Here is an 18,310-nt window from a genome sequence, read left to right as displayed (position 1 = left end):
TGCATATTTTTCTTGTTAAGAGTAACAGTTTTAGCAGCATGAGACTCCTGAAGGTCACATTTCCTGGATACCATAAGAAATCTTAGCAGTAAAATCTATCTTCACATAGTATAATCTTTCTATAGATATCTATCCCACACAACATCATAAATGCACAGCTGTAACATAAAATTATACCCTGCTACAGTGTTTCCCAACCAGGATGCTTTCAACTGTTGCAAAACTACAACTTTCAGCATTCTCAGACAGCCAACGGGCTGTCTGGGCATGCTGAGAGTTATAGTTTTGCAACAGCTGGAGTTACTCAGGTTTGAAAACACTGCCCTGTTGCAATGTCTGGGATCTGAGCTAACTCTGATCCTGGCTTATAGACTTCTTAGCTTCAGTAGTCAAGCAACCGCAACAGCTAAGGAGGGTTCCTCTCTAAGCCCATTGGCACCCACACAACACAATGAAAGGGTGCTGTACAGGTACACCCTTGCTCCCTGGTACTTAAGGACCAAGGGCGTACCTGTACGCCCTTGGCATTTCCATTCACTGACATGCACGGGGCGGTGATCGGAACGGGATGACTGCTTATATCTATCAGCAGGCATTCTGTGACATCGCCTAGGGGGGGTCCTGAGACCCCCCATAACGGTGATCGCCGTGATTCACCGGTCAATTCTGATTGGGTCTTTGGTGGCCCGATCGCCCGTAAAATAGGGATGATCAGAGCTGTCAGAAACAGCTCCGACCATCCTGAAGGATAGCAGTGAGGTGGCAGGGGTGCCACCTCCTCCTATCCCCTGTGATTGGCCGGTCAGGAATGACCGGCGAATTGCAGGGCAGGGTTGAGGGTGAAAGTTCTGCCCACCCCTAGAAGTCCAGGCAGGGTGGGGGAAGATGGCGGCGATGGCTGCGGGGGCCGTTGAGGCAGGGGGACCAGCAGCAGATACCTGGAGGACCAGTGGCAGGAACTTTGAGGACCGTCGGCAGGCTGCGAGGAGGACCTTCCGCAGCCTGCAGCGGCAGCAGTGAGCAAGTGATCTCCACTGCTGCCTTTTGGAATTTCACAACTACAACTCTCAGCATGCCCAGACGGCCTTTGGTCCTGCCACAGCCTTTGGCTGTTTGGGCATCCTGGGAGTTGTAGTTTTGCAGTATCTGGAGGGCCACAGTTCGGAGACCACTTTCCAGTGGTCACCAAACTGTGCCCTTCCAGATGTTGCAAAACTACAAATCTCAGCATGCCCAGACAGCCCAGGCATGCTGGGAGTTGTAGATCTGCAACATATGGCCCTTCAGATGTTGCAGAACTACAACTCCCAGCATGCCTGGACAGTCTCGGCATGCTGGGAGTTGTAGTTTTGCAACATCTGGAAGGGCACAGTTTGGAGACCACTATACAGTGGTCTCCAAACTGTAGCGCTCCAGATGTTGCAAAACTACAATTCAAAGCATGCTGAGACTGTCCAGGCATGCTGGGAGTTGTAGTTTGGTAACATCTGGCCCTTCAGATGTTGCTGAACTACAACACCCAGCATGCCCTTGGGCTGTCTGGCGATGCTGGGAGTTGTAGTTTTGCAACAACTGGAGGCGCACTGGTTGGGAAACATTGTCTGTTTCCTAACAGTGTTTCTCAACATGTGTGCCTCCAGCTGTTGCAAAACTACAACTCCCAGAATGCACTGACAGACCATGCATGCTGGGAGTTGTAGTTTTACAACAGCTGGAGGTGCAATGGTGTAGAAACACTGCAGTGCAGAAACACTCAGAGTTTCCCAACCGGTCTGCCTCCAGTTGTTGCATAACTACAACTCCCACCATGCATGGTCTGTCAGTGCATGCTGGGAGTTGTAGTTTTGAATAGTGTTGCTCGCGAATATTCGCAATTCAAATTTTATTTGCGAATATCGCATATTCGCGAATTCGCGAATATTCGCGAATTCGCAAATATTCGCGAATATAGCGCTATATATTCGTAATTACGAATATTCGTTTTTTTTTTTTCACAGTACACATCACAGTGATCATCCCTCTCTGCTTCCAGCTTGTGTGGTGTAAAGAAGGCTCTAATACTACTGTGTGAGACCGGTGCGCGAATTTTCGCATATGCGAAATTTGCTCATGCAAATGTTCACATATGCGAATTTTCGCGTATGCTAGTTTTTGTATACGCGATTTTTCGTATGTTAATTTTCGCACATGCGAATATTCGCATATGCGAAAATAAAACGAGAATATTACGAATATGCGAATATTCGCGAATATGACGAATATTTGTCCATATATTCGCGAATATTCGCGAATTTGAATATGGCCTATGCCGCTCAACACTAGTTTTGAAACAGATGGAGCTCCCCCTCTATTTAAATTTACAGGGTACATTCACACAGGCAGGTGTTTACAATGGGTTTCCCGCTGACTTTTGGCAAATTTTCCGCTGCAGCTCAAACTCCCAGCGTGAAGCTCACTGCAAACCCCCACCTGTGTGAAAGTACCCTAAAAACTCTACACTACACTAACACAAAATAAAGAGTAAAACCCTACATATACACTACCTAACCTTACACTGTCCCCCCCCCCAACCAGTAAAAATGAAAAACGTCACGTATGTCACCGTTTCCAAAACGGAGCCTCCAGCTGTTGCAAAATATCTCCCTGCATTGCCGGACAACCATTGACTGTCCAGGCATGCTTGAAGTTTTGCAACAGCTTGAGGCCCCCTGTCTGGGAAGCACTGCCGTAGGCAATTTTTTTGTGGAGGAGGCAAGCGCCATGCTTGCATCTGGGTCCATCCTAATGAAAATCCCTAATTAGGGGCTCAAATGCACATGGCGCTCTCTCACTTCAAAGCCCTGTCGTATTTCAAGGCAACAGTTTAGGGCCACATATGGGGTATTTCCGTACTTGTGAGAAATTGCCTAACTAACATTGGCGGTCTTTTTCTCCTTTTACCCCTTATGAAAAGGTAAAGTTGGGATCTACACCAGCATGTTATTGTAAAAAAAATTACATTTTTTACACTAACATGTTGCCCCATACTTTTCATTTTCCCACATGTAAAAGGAAAAAAAAGACCCCCAAGATTTGTAACACAATTTCTCCTGAGAACGGAAATACCCAATAAGTGGAGATAAAATGCTCTGGGGTGCACTACATGGCTCAGGAGTGAGAGCGCACTATGTACATTTGAGGGGATTTGCACAGGGGTGGCTGCTGGTTACAGCGGTTCTGAGATAAACACAAAAAAACACCCACATGTGACCCCATTTTGGAAACAGCACCCCTTTCAGAACATAATAAGGGGTACAGTGAGCCTTTACACCCCACAGGTGTTTGACAATTTTTCATTAAAGTTGGATGTGAAAATGAAAAAAAAAAATTTCACTAAAATGCTGGTGTTACCCTAAATTTTTCATTTTCACAAGGGAAAATAGGAAAAAGCCCCCAAAAATTAGCAACCCCATATGTGGATGAAAAGTGCTCTGTGGGCGAACTACAATGCTCAGAAAAGAAGGAGCGCCATTGGGCTTTTAGAGAGAGAATGTGACCAGAATTGACCATGTGTGTTTACAAAGCCCCCATGGTGCCAGAATAGTGGACCCCCCCCCAAATGTAACCCCATTTTGGAAACAAGACCCTTCATGTAATGTAATAAGGGGTGTAGTGAGCATTTACGGCCCACAAGTGTCTGACAGATTTTTGGAACAGTGGTCTGCAAAAATTAAAAATTGTATTTTTCATTTGCACAGCCCACTGTTCCAAAGATCTGTCAAATGCCAGTGGGGTGTAAATGCTCCCTGCATCCCTTATTAAATTCTGTGAGGGATGTGGTGTCACATGTGGGGGGCTCCACTGTTCTGGCACCACGGGGGGGCTTTGTAAACGCACATGGCCCAAGACTTCCATTCCAAACAAATTCTCTTTCCAAAAGCTCAAAGGCACTCCTCTTCTGAGTATTGTAGTTCGCCCACAGAGCACTTACCATCCACATATGGGGTATTTCCATACTAAGAAGAAATGGGGTTAGAAATTTTGGGAGGCTTTTTCTCCTATTATCCCTCGTGAAAATGAAAAATTTGGGGTAACACAGCATTTTAGTGAAAAAAATGTAATTTTAAATTTTCATGTCAAACTTTATCTGAAATTTGTCAAACACCTGTGGGGTGTTAAGGCTCACTGTACCCCTTGTTACGTGCCTTGAGGGGTGTTCTTTCCAAAATAGTGTGCCATGTGTTTTATTTTTATTTTTTGCTGTTCTGGCACCATATGGGCTTCCAAAATGCGACATGCCCCCCAAAAACAATTTCAGCTAAATTTGCTTTCAAAAAGCCAAATGTGGCTCCTCTTCTGAGCATTGTAGTGCGCCAGCAGAGAACTTTATGTCCACACATGGGGTATTTACATACTCAATAAGATGTAGCTGGTTTAAATAAAATCTGTGATTTATTAAATAAATATCATTAATATACACTTAGTCTGGTATCTGTGCAAAGCCCTTGCAACAGATCCAGTAAAATTGGTTAAAATAACATTAAAAGATATTATCAATCCCAGTATTTGTAATAATCATTACAGCAATCTAATTTTCACAGTATGCCACCTTTGTATTGTGTCTCATTTATAGATCCTTATAGACACATATGATTAGATCCAATGATGTAGTCTATGCAAAAAATTCCCAAAAAATAATCCTGTGTGCCAGTAATTAAACTAAGCAGAGTTGAACTGTGAGATCCGGATGATGCAAAAGTTATAGTATAATTGCACACTGTCCCGTTACTGGAACGTGGCCTTTAGGGTATGCAATACAGGTAGGCACCGGCTGCGCCCAGCATGTATGTACAGAGTATCTGTTTCCAGATGCAGATCGTTGCTAGAGGTGTCCTTACTCCACGCATGCGCATGCTCCACGAACTGCAGGGGGATGCCGACTTCTCCTGCTGCTCAGTGGCACAGCACTGCGTCCGAATTGCTGTAACAGAATCCTGGCAGGCAGGAGTGATGAGTGCAAGCCTGGCATCCTCGTGTGGCAGTTGGAGGCTTTCAAGCATGTAGTAAACCTTGCAGTGGTCTCCATGCGGGGACTCTAGAGCTTGCAAGGGATTAGAGTTCAAATGTGCAATAGCTATATGCAATAGTGATTTGGTGGCAATACTGGACTGTGTGCTGTGATGGGGAGACCAGACGCGTTTCGTGGGGGTGGGGAGGCCTCCTTTCTCAATGGCTTAGTATGCATGTCCTTGGCATGGTGGGCTTTTATAATGTGCCTAGCTTAATTGGTAACCAGTTCAAGGTGGTTGCAAAGTGGTTAGAATGGATTAAGGATTGCATAATATACATAATGGCAGTAATTATACTGGATAAACTGTCACAATGCTGGACAAGACAATGAAAGTATCATAGAATAAAGTAACAGAATGCATTAAAATCAACCAGTAAAGCCTATAAGTCTCTAGAATACACTATAAGAGAGCAGTTTGGATGCATGTGTCAATGATTTCTGAGGGGAAATTCAAAATATCTTCTGAACTATATGTGAATATGAGTGAAATACTAATGCTAGTAAATGCAAGAAAAAAAATCAAAGAAAAAAAAAGAAACTTTATAAATAAAAAAATGAAATGGTCCATGGTTGCTTATTCTATTCTGTTGGACTTGCTGGAAGATCTTCCCTGTCCATCAGAAGTAATAGAATGAGCAATCATGGACCATTTCATTTTCCATTTTTGAGATTTAAATTTTCCCCATTTATTTGTCAATATGACTCCACAATGATCTTTTTTTTTTTTTTTTATAACTTTCATTTATTAATTTTTTTTTTTTACTTTCATTTATGATTTTTTTTCTTGCATTTACCAGCATTAGTATTCCACTCATAATCACATATAGTTCAGAACATATTTTGAATTTCCCCTCAGAAATCCTTAACACATGCATCCAAACTCTGCTCTCTTATAGTTTATTCTAGAGACTTACAAGCTCTGGCTGGTTGATACCCATACGCTATTTTAGTACATTCTGTTACTTTATTCTATGATACTGTGATGTCCCAGTACAGGTACACGTTCCTGTATTACCTGTAGGCCCTGTCAGGTTGAGTCCCTCAGTGACCTGGGGGCTCACCTGCAGGGACTCCCCTTGTTCTCCTGTTAATTCAGTAAAGGGACATACACCAACTTTAAGAGCATAGACAGGATCCTTATGTCTAGATATTAGGCAGGGCCTGTGGAGGAATCAAGTGTGAGGAAGCCTGTCACGTTATGTTATGCAGCTGTGGTAGCCCTTGGGGGTATAGTGTAGTTGGGGTGTTGCTTCAGAATATAAGGGGTTAATTTAACCCCTGTCACTCGTGACGCCAGGATGAGAGTTAATACGCTGAGGTAAATCTCTGGCCTATCGCCAGCCTTCCCAGGAACGCTAGGTGTGTGCTTAAATGAATGAAGGTACACAGTGGAGATGAACTTGAACTTGCATAAACTTTACTGAAGTACTTGCGGTACATCCAATTAACAGCAACAGTCTTAGTAATACAGTCTCTATATAGCACGGCAGTGATTGACAGATGCTGAGGACCATTGACTTATCCAAAGAGTTATTACATTTAGGATTTTTTCAGAGATTTGTCGAGATTTAGGGGAATATTTAGGTCCGGTGATCTTGCTGAGGTAATAGGGATTGAAGTAACTCACAGTTTTGAGAGATGGCCGTTGCCGCAAGGCTTAGGCCTAGTTACTGCTGATGACAGCTGCGCAGATCCATCCTCATCAGCAGCCCACGAGGAAAGAGATGCTGTTTGCTATGCAGCACAGGAACGAGAGAGAGATTAATGGCTGCAGCTCCTTTATATGGGCAGGGGCTGAGCCGTTTTGGATTGGTCCAATCAGCTGTCACTCACTGTTACAAAGCATGGTGGGTGATCACCTGACTACCTCCAAAGGTCCTTGAGTAAAAACCATAGAGTTCTACCTGATCACGTGACCCACAGGTCCTGCTACGCTCCAAACCAAAAATAACCAAATATATACAGTTTCTATACCTATAGCTATATAAATACCAAAAACAATTACTATATATCTACTGACTAAGTGAGAGGTAACAAGGGGAAGACTAGACAAGAGGGACCCCGACGTCCTAGGGACTCTGGCTATGGGGACCTCTATACAGGTAACGTATAGGACACCACACAGCTATATGATTTGTTACAACATGTACTCCCAGAGAGCACCAGCTTTAACCTATGTACCAACGGCTTGACCAATGGGCTTTAGTCCAGCCCCCCCCCCCCCACTATATAAAGGGGTGGCCATCTTTAATTAGGTCTCTTAGACCCTACCATCTGATCTGAGAGCAGCTACCAGAGGCCTAAGAGACAAATGTTCAGCATCTGGAGTACCACAAAGCTACAACTCTCCAGTAAGTCTACAGGTCTATGTCTGCTGTCACAGAAGTTAGGCAAGTCCTGCACATAGTACAAGTCAAGTCTGATTACAAGTCAAGTTGATTACAAGTATTGGTCAAGCAAGCTGCGCGGTCCTCTGGGTACTGGTCACCTCTCTGGGAATTCTGGCCTTAGCTGTGAAGATAATTACACCTGTCTTCTATTCAGTAAAGCCGCAGTTTACCCTCAACTGGTTGTGGACTCTTTATTCACTACTAGCCCGTGGGATAGCGGAGAATCCTGGCATGTGTTGTTCCGGAACCTGAAAACCACACTGGCGTCATGAACACATAGGGGTTAATACCATCCGACCACCGGTGTTAATAACATCTGATCCCAACACTCACTGCAACACAATTTCATTGTCATGTCCAGCATTGCGACAGTTTATCCAGCATAATCACTGCCATTATGTATATTATGCAATCCCTAAATCCAGTACTGCCACCAAATCGCTATTGCATATAGCTATTACACATTTGCACTCTAATCCCTTGCAAGCTCTGGAGTCCCCGCATCTGGAAACCACTGCAAGGTGTACTACACGCTTGAAAGCCTCTAACTGCCACACAAGGGTGCCGCAGACAAGGTCTGCACTCACCACTTGTGCCTGCCAGGATTCTGTTACAGCAAGCCGGACGCAGTGCCGTGCCACCGAGTAGCAGAAGAAGTTGGCATCCCCCTGCAGTTCGTGGAGCATGCGCACCGTAAGGAGCAGCCCGTGCTTACCTGTATCGCATACCCTCCACTAAAGGCCACGTCCCGATAATGGGACAGAGTGCAATCATACTATAACTTTTGCATCATCCAGAGCTCACAGCGCAACTCTGCTTAGTTTAATTACTGGCATACAGGATTATTTTTGGGGAATTTTTTGCATAGGCTACATCATTTGATCTAATCATATGTGTCTAAGGATCTATAACTGAGACACAATACAAAGGTGGCATACTGTGAAAATTTAATTGCTGTAATGATTATTACAAATACTGGCATTGATACCATGTTTTAATGTTATTTTAATTTTTTTTATAAATCACAGATTTTATTTAAACCAGCTTCATCTAATTTCTCTGCATTTCCATTATTGGAAGGTTACATTTTAATAAGTAATACGTTTACACCTTGAGGTCTTAAATCCCCCGGTTTTGGATATTATTTACCGAAAAGTCGTCAAACGCTTGTGGGGTGTTTTTTTTGTTGTTGTTGTTGTGGCACCATAAGGGCTTCATAAATGTGACATACCCCCCAAAAAAACATTTCAGCAAAATTCACTCTCCAATCTCCATCTCATTGGCGCTCCTTCCCTTCTGAGCCCTCTAGTGCACCCACAGAGCACTTTACATCCACATATGAGGTATTTCCTTACTCATATACTAAGAGATTAATAAGCGAAATTGGGTTGCAAATTTGAGGGGGCTTTTTCTCCTTCTACCCCTTGTAAAAATTCAAATACTGGGTCTACAAGAATATGCAAGTTTAAAAAATAAAGATTTTGAATTTTCTCCTTCATTTTGCTGCCATTCCTGTGAAACACCTATAGGGTTAAAAAACTTTCTAAATGTTATTTTGAATACTTCGAGGGGTGCAGTTTTTATAATCGGGTCATTTATGGGGTATTTCTAATATGAAGACCCCTCAAATCTACTTTAAAACAGAACTGGTCCCTGGAAAATTTCGATTTTGAAAATCTTTAGAAAAATTGGAAAATTGCTTCTGAACTTTGAACCTCTCTGATGTCTTCCAAAAGTAAAAACATGTCAACGTTATGATGCAAATATAAAGTAGACATATTGTATATGTGAATCAATATATAATTTTTTGGTATGTCTATTTTCCTTACAAGCAGAGAGCTTAAAAGTTTAAAAGAAAAAAAAAATGCAACATTTTCAAATTTTTCATGAAATTTGGGAATTTTAAACCAAGAAAGTATCGACGAAAATTTACCACTGTGTTAAAGTAGAATAGGTCACAAATAAAACAATCTTGGAATCAGTATGATTAGGAAAAGCATCCCAGAGTTATTAATTAATGCTTAAAGTGACAGTGGTCAGATGTGCAAAAAATGCTGTGGTCCATAAGGTCATAATGGGCTGTGTCCTTAATGGGTTAATGTTGAGTTCCACTGCAAATTAATCTTTGTTGAAAAAGACTATTTTAGCACTGTAGGTCAAGGAGGGCATATTTAAAAGCATAAGAACAGCTAAACCAACCCCAAACTTTCCCGCACATAGCCAGCACATCACTGAGACTGACACAATTTTTCAAGAGATGTTTGACAAGAAGATTTAGCACATGTGCCATGCTGAGCAAATGTGTCACATCACCTAGAAGCAGTGATTTTATGATGTTTGTGCCATTACTGGCAACCACGTTTCCCAATGACATAATACCATTAGAAAGCCCTGTGTGAACCTTTCTGTTGCAGACAGGGCAGCAACTTCTATGCTGTGTGGCTTTTCTTGTCCAGGCTTAGCAGATGTAATACAGCATGGCAGCACTGTGTGGGGATGCAAGATGTCCTTCGTGGAGGACGTGGATGAGTTGCCGGAGCATAGTCAGCAGGAGTCAGAAGTTAAACCAGATTGGTGCAACAGTGGAAGTGTCACTACTATTTTCTGGTCTTGCAGCGGTGGAGCCTTGTTCTAAAGGATTTTGACCCAGTGGGCCATAAAAAATGTGCATTGGCCCGGCTTTCCAGTAAGCTCAGCAGTTGTAGCCTTGAATCACAGGCTTCCTGGCCATAATTGCTATTGAAGTTCATGATTAGTTCATAATGAAAGAAATACAGACAAGATGGCGACTTGTAGACAACAAGGCTGATGATATACAAGAAGGAGTATAAAATATAAAAGTAGCATTTGAAAATGTATATAAAAAATGATAACAAGCTGACTTCCCTTACACAACTTGGCCAGGTTCAAATTAATTATCTATTCCTCCTGTAATCATCTAGGTTGGACAAGGTGTGAGGCTCCAGGACATGTAGTTCTTTCTTGGCAGGAAGTAATGTATGCTAAATTGTGGGCACCTAATGGAAGGTGGGAGATTACATATTACTTACACATCCTAACTCTAAGCTAAACTCCAATATGCACACCGACTATCTCTCCCTAAGGAAGGCTGTCCTTGACTAAACTATTCTTATCTAGTGTCTCCTCCCTCTTGGAAAAGAGAGGCTGGGATAGAGTCTGGCACCACTTACTATCTGGAATTTTCCTCAATGTACTAATGTATGTGAATGAACTCCCTCACTTGCAGCCAGTAACAATGGTACACAATAGTATCCAACAGTATGGAGTAGTAGAACACAATGCAGTTACATGAAAACTGTACAGCAAGAGTATTATGCATAAATAACATGAAACAATATTTGACAACCATTGCGCAAAACACATAGTTGGACAACGAACAAGTATTATGGAAAGCTGCTATAAATCCTGCCTATATCATACAGTTTTTAGAAATGATGCAAAAATGGTTCATATCCATTTATTTCTGGAGACTGTAGCTTTTTTTTGTAGTAAACAATCAAGGGTGCCAATAATGTTGACCACGACTCTACTTGCACAATGTTAACAGCCAGACGTGATGTTCTGAACAATATTTAAGGTATCCAAAATGCAATGTTAACATTTGATGTTGCCGAAAACCATCAAGATTGGTAATCTATGTCATATAATCTTTGTGTTCTGTTAAAAATCTATGACTGAATGAGTGTATAGCCTAAATTCTGGCAAAATAAGCTCATTATACAATAGATTGCATGTTTCCTTTAGTACAATTTAAGGCTGTGATGTATTTTCTAAGCCTTTTTTTGTAGAACACTATTAGCTTAATAGTGTGTGCAATTCAGAAATGGTATAGAAGGAAATTACTTTTACCTTAATAGATAAACATGAAAGAACAGCCAGTAAAACTAGGTAAAAGCTGACATTTCAATTGCAAATTTGTTTTACAGTACTTTTCTAAAATGTATTTATTTAACCTCCTCTATTACTGATGACATCCTTCATCAAACAAATGTCTTAGTCTAATGTTCGTGCCTCCATCTTGTGTGGTTTTGGTACTTTTCAGAAGCAATCGTTTCTATTTTTGTGCAGCATTGTACATTTCATATTCAAGGCGTAGATTTTGCATAGTTTTGGACTTTCATAACAATGGAGGTTGTTGAAAAAAATCTGCGTAGAACAGAGGAAATCAGTGGATTTTATTACAAGAGACAGAATTACCATGTAATTAGAGTAGGTGGAATACATGTGTCTACTTGAATGTTTGAAACTCTCCTTAAATGTTTTTCTGGCTTTCTTTTCAAGTAAACTAAAAAATAAATTTAACCCTTTTTGCTGTGAAACATAGAAGGTTTGAGGACAGGATTTGCTACATGGCTCTGATGGTTATGAAACTCTTGAAAAAAACAGTTTGATTTCATTTGAAATTATGATTCGCACATGCACTGAGGGCGCAATCACATCCTCCTCATTTTAATCTATAATAACGCAAAGCTTGTTCCCCCTAAAAATAGGTCAAAGAGACAATCAGGACACACATCATATGTTTAAACCTTCATAGTAAGTTTTATTATTTAGTGTTAAATATTTAGCATTTTAAATAGATTATCCAGGAATAGAAAAACAGTGCTAATATCTAACACCACACCACAACTGTCCGCAGGTTGTGTGTCGTATTGCAACTCTATTTCACTTTAATAGAACTCCGCTTCAAAATCACACCCAACTGAAAATAAACATTTTCTTAACCTTTGGTAGCTAAAGAAGACACCTTTAAAAAGACAAATTTTACAAATGTGGCATCTGGGCTCTAGAGTTTGCCTATAGAATCTCTATACAAATGAACAACTAAAGGACCACATTTGTTTTCAAGCCTCTGTATGGGGTGGAAACCAAGTTAATAAAAAAAAAATGGGGGAGATTTTTTCAATCAGCTTAAAACCGTATTTGTCTGTTTTTTTTTTACCATAACAACCAATCAGAGCTCAACTTTAATATCATAATGAGCTCTTGTAAAATGAAAGTTGAGCTGTGATTGGTTGTTATGGGAAAAACTAGACAATTGGGGTTTCAGGCTGATTGATAAATCAGGGCCAATGAGTGATTTTAGCAGAGAAATTACCACGTCTGCTGTGTGTGACAGGCAGGGTCATAAAGTAGCAGAAGTCTCATGAGGTTTGAGAGCCTTGGCTGCATGAGAAAGTCCTGGTCCAGAAGAGGCCTACTGCCGGTGAGGCACCAAGAAACTCGCCACAGGGTACAAATACAGACACCTCCCCACACACCACATAGGAACAACGACAATGCAAAAGCAGGTGTAAATTCATTAAAGTGCAAAGAGAAAAATATACAGGCACAATGCCACTATATAACATCAATAATGCAACATCAATTGCCAATCTCTAGGCTGAAATATAATCTTGGTAGCTGAAGGAGATGCCACGCATATCACTGTAGAGGACAGATTTCTTAGGGCCCATGTCACCCTGTAAACAAGTGCCGATATTGATGATCAGTGATTACTACAGACTCTATTCCAGACTTTAGTTCATTTACAGAGCCAATCAGCCTTTGGTCACCCATCCCCTATCCTAGATGTGCGGGCAATAATTTTTTTAGTGGGTCAAAACGGCCTGATCAGTCAGTGAAGGTTTCTCGCTCACTGTCATATGGCTGCCCTTATTACACAGGGCGATAACCACCCCCTGCAATGGTACCCATAGGGGAGGAAAGTATTACAGGAGTGGATTTCCTGCTTTGGTAGGTATAGCACTATATTAATGTCACGATTCGGCTGGCAGGAGGTGGATCCTCTGTGCCAGAGAGGGATTGGCGTGGACCGTGCTGGTGGACCGGTTCTAAGTTGCTACTGGTATTCACCAGAGCCCGCCGCAAAGCGGGATGGTCTTGCAGCGGCGGTAGCAACCAGGTCGTATCCACTAGTAACGGCTCAACCTCTCTGACTGCTGAAGATAGGCGCGGTACAAGGGAGTAGACAAGAGCAAGGTCGGACGTAGCAGAAGGTCGGGGCAGGCAGCAAGGATCGTAGTCAGGGGCAACGGCAGGAGGTCTGGAACACAGGCTAGGAACACACAAGGAAACGCTTTCACTGGCACAATGGCAACAAGATCCGGCGAGGGAGTGCAGGGGAAGTGAGGTATAAATAGGGAGTGCACAGGTGAACACACTAATTAAGCCAACTGCGCCAATCAGTGGCGCAGTGGCCCTTTAAATCGCAGAGACCCGGCGCGCGCGCGCCCTAAGGAGCGGGGCCGCACGTGCCGGGACAGGACCGACGGAGAGCGAGTCAGGTACGGGAGCCGGGGTGCGCATCGCGAGCGTGCGCCACCCGCATCGCGAATCGCATCCCGGCTGGAAGAGGTATCGCAGCGCACCCGGTCAGCAGGTCTGACCGGGGTGCTGCAATTGCGAGGATGTTGCGAGCGCTCCGGGGAGGAGCGGGGACCCGGAGCGCTCGGCGTAACAGTACCCCCCCTTGGGTCTCCCCCTCTTCTTGGAGCCTGAGAACCTGAGGACATTGGGAATACGAAGAGAAGGAGGAAGAAGGAGTTTGTAAGAGACAGGATTAATCTGGCACAAGACTTTGAAAGGACCAAGATAGCGTGGTCCCAGTTTGTAACTGGGGACACGAAAGCGGACATATTTAGCGGAGAGCCATACCTTGTCTCCGGGAGCAAAAATGGGGGGAGTTCTTCTTTTCTTATCGGCAAACCTTTTCATGCGGGATGAAGCCTGTAAAAGAGAATTTTGGGTCTCTTTCCATATGGTGGAAAGATCACGAGTCACTTCATCCACAGCGGGCAAACCAGAGGGCAAGGGAGTAGGGAGGGGGGAAGAGGGTGACGGCCGTACACCACGAAAAATGGGGACTTAGCAGAAGATTCAGAGACTCTGAAGTTGTATGAGAATTCGGCCCATGGTAGAAGATCTGCCCAGTCATCCTGGCGGGAGGAAACAAAATGCCGTAAATAGTCACCCAGGACCTGGTTAATTCTTTCTACTTGCCCATTGGATTGGGGATGATAAGAAGAAGAGAAGTTTAATTTAATCTTGAGCTGTTTACAGAGGGCCCTCCAGAATTTAGACACGAATTGGACGCCTCTATCCGAGACGATCTGCGTGGGCAAACCGTAAAGACGAAAAATGTGTACAAAAAATTGTTTTGCCAACTGAGGCGCTGAAGGGAGACCAGGAAGAGGAATAAAATGTGCCATCTTGGAAAATCGATCAACGACCACCCAAACAACAGTGTTGCCACGGGATGGGGGTAAGTCTGTAATAAAGTCCATACCAATCAGTGACCAAGGCTGTTCGGGGACAGGTAGAGGATGAAGGAGACCAGCAGGCTTCTGGCGAGGAGTCTTATCCCGGGCACAGACAGTACAGGCCCGCACAAAATCAACAACATCCGTCTCCAGAGTCGGCCACCAAAAGAAACGAGAGATGAGTTGCAAGGACTTTTTGATGCCCGCATGGCCTGCGAGGTGGGAGGAGTGACCCCATTTGAGAATCCTGAGACGTTGGCGTGGAGAAACGAAGGTCTTCCCTGGAGGAGTTTGCCTGATGGAGGCTGGAGAAGTGGAGATCAGACAGTCAGGAGGAATGATGTGTTGCGGAGAGACCTCTACTTCCGAGGCATCCGAGGAACGAGAGAGGGCATCGGCCCTAATGTTCTTGTCGGCAGGGCGAAAATGAATTTCAAAGTTAAAACGGGCAAAGAACAACGACCACCTGGCCTGGCGAGGGTTCAGCCGTTGGGCAGACTGGAGATAGGAGAGATTCTTGTGATCGGTGTAAATGATAACTGGAAATTTTGATCCCTCCAGCAGATGCCTCCATTCCTCAAGTGCCAATTTAATGGCCAGTAGTTCTCGATCCCCGATGGAGTAGTTTCTCTCCGCCGGAGAGAAGGTCCTAGAAAAAAAACCACAAGTAAGAGCATGCCCGGAAGAATTTTTTTGTAGAAGGACCGCTCCAGCTCCCACTGAGGAGGCATCTACCTGCAATAGGAAGGGTTTAGATGGGTCAGGTCTGGAGAGCACGGGAGCAGAAGAAAAGGCAGACTTGAGCCGTTTAAATGCGTCTTCCGCTTGGGGAGACCAGGACTTGGGATTGGCATTTTTCTTGGTTAAAGCCACGATAGGAGCCACAATAGTGGAAAAGTGTGGAATAAATTGTCTGTAATAATTGGCGAACCCCAAAAAACTTTGGATAGCACGGAGTCCGGAGGGGCGTGGCCAATCTAAGACGGCAGAGAGTTTATCCGGGTCCATTTGTAATCCCTGGCCAGAGATCAAGTATCCTAGGAAAGGAAGAGATTGACATTCAAACAGACATTTCTCCATTTTGGCATAAAGTTGATTGTTTCGAAGTCTCTGAAGAACCATGCGGACATGCTGGCGGTGTTCTTCTAAGTTGGCAGAAAAAATCAGAATATCGTCCAGATACACAACAACACAGGAATATAAGAGATCACGAAAAATTTCATTAACAAGGTCTTGGAAGACGGCAGGGGCGTTGCACAGGCCAAAGGGCATGACCAGATACTCAAAGTGTCCATCTCTGGTGTTAAATGCAGTCTTCCATTCGTCCCCCTCCCTGATGCGGATGAGATTATAAGCACCTCTTAAGTCCAGTTTGGTAAAGATGTGGGCACCTTGAAGGCGATCAAAGAGTTCTGAGATAAGAGGTAGGGGGTAGCGGTTCTTTACCATGATTTTATTAAGTCCGCGGTAATCAATGCAAGGACGTAGGGAGCCATCTTTTTTGGACACAAAAAAAATCCAGCTCCGGCAGGAGAGGAGGATTTGCGGATAAACCCCTTTTTTAAATTTTCCTGGATGTATTCAGACATAGCAAGAGTCTCTGGAGCGGACAGAGGATAAATTCTGCCCCGGGGTGGAGTAGTGCCCGGGAGGAGGTCAATAGGACAGTCATAAGGCCTGTGAGGAGGTAAAGTCTCAGCTTGCTTTTTGCAAAACACGTCAGCATAGTCCATATAAGCCTTAGGGAGACCGGTTACAGGGGGAACCACAGGGTCACGGCAGGGAGTACTGGGAACCGGTTTAAGACAGTCCTTGAAACAAGAAGTACCCCAGCTCTTGATTTCTCCTGTGGACCAATCAAGGGTTGGGGAATGGCGTTGAAGCCACGGTAATCCAAGGAGAATTTCGGAAGTGCAATTGGAGAGGACCAAAAACTCAATTTTTTCGTGATGAGGTCCGATGCACATTAGGAGGGGTTCCGTGCGGTAACGCACGGTACAGTCCAATCTTTCATTGTTAACACAATTGATGTAGAGGGGTCTGGCGAGACTGGTCACCGGGATGTTGAACCTGTTGATGAGAGAGGCCAAAATAAAATTTCCTGCAGATCCGGAATCCAAGAAGGCCATAGTAGAGAAGGAGAAGGTAGAGGAAGATATCCGCACAGGCACAGTAAGGCGTGGAGAAGCAGAGGTGACATCAAGAACTGTCTCACCTTTGTGCGGAGTCAGCGTACGTCTTTCCAGGCGGGGAGGACGGATAGGACAATCCTTCAGGAAGTGTTCGGTACCGGCACAGTACAGGCACAGATTCTCCATGCGGCGTCGTGTCCTCTCTTGAGGTGTCAAGCGAGACCGGTCAACTTGCATAGCCTCCACGGCGGGAGGCACAGGAACGGATTGCAGAGGACCAGAGGAGAGAGGAGCCGGGGAGAAAAAACGCCTCGTGCGAACAAAGTCCATATCCTGGCGGAGCTCCTGACGCCTTTCGGAAAAACGCATGTCAATGCGAGTGGCTAGATGAATAAGTTCATGCAGGTTAGCAGGAATTTCTCGTGCGGCCAGAACATCTTTAATGTTGCTGGATAGGCCTTTTTAAAGGTCGCGCAGAGGGCCTCATTATTCCAGGATAATTCGGAGGCAAGAGTACGGAATTGGATGGCGTACTCGCCAACGGAAGAATTACCCTGGACCAGGTTCAGCAGGGCAGTCTCAGCAGAAGAGGCTCGGGCAGGTTCCTCAAAGACACTTCGAATCTCCGTGAAGAAGGAGTGTACAGAGGCAGTGACGGGGTCATTGCGGTCCCAGAGCGGTGTGGCCCATGACAGAGCTTTCCCAGACAGAAGGCTGACTACGAAAGCCACCTTAGACCTTTCAGTAGGAAACTGGTCCGACATCATCTCCAAGTGCAGGGAACATTGTGAAAGAAAGCCACGGCAAAACTTAGAGTCCCCATTAAATTTATCCGGCAAGGATAGCCGTAGGCCGGAAGCGGCCACTCGCTGCGGAGGAGGTGCAGGAGCTGGCGGAGGAGATGATTGCTGAAGCTGTAGTAGTAGCTGCTGTAGCATCACGGTCAGTTGAGACAGCTGGTGGCCTTGTTGCGCTATCTGTTGCGACTGCTGGGCGACCACCGTGGTGAGGTCGGCGACAACTGGCAGTGGAACTTCAGCGGGATCCATGGCCGGATCTACTGACACGATTCGGCTGGCAGGAGGTGGATCCTCTGTGCCAGAGAGGGATTGGCGTGGACCGTGCTGGTGGACCGGTTCTAAGTTGCTACTGGTATTCACCAGAGCCCGCCGCAAAGCGGGATGGTCTTGCAGCGGCGGTAGCAACCAGGTCGTATCCACTAGTAACGGCTCAACCTCTCTGACTGCTGAAGATAGGCGCGGTACAAGGGAGTAGACAAGAGCAAGGTCGGACGTAGCAGAAGGTCGGGGCAGGCAGCAAGGATCGTAGTCAGGGGCAACGGCAGGAGGTCTGGAACACAGGCTAGGAACACACAAGGAAACGCTTTCACTGGCACAATGGCAACAAGATCCGGCGAGGGAGTGCAGGGGAAGTGAGGTATAAATAGGGAGTGCA

The sequence above is a fragment of the Hyla sarda genome, chromosome 1 (genome assembly GCF_029499605.1).
Source record: "Hyla sarda isolate aHylSar1 chromosome 1, aHylSar1.hap1, whole genome shotgun sequence".
NCBI lineage: Eukaryota > Metazoa > Chordata > Amphibia > Anura > Hylidae > Hyla > Hyla sarda.
The sequence above is the reverse complement of the archived record's forward strand: the minus strand, read 5'-3'. Positions refer to the sequence as shown.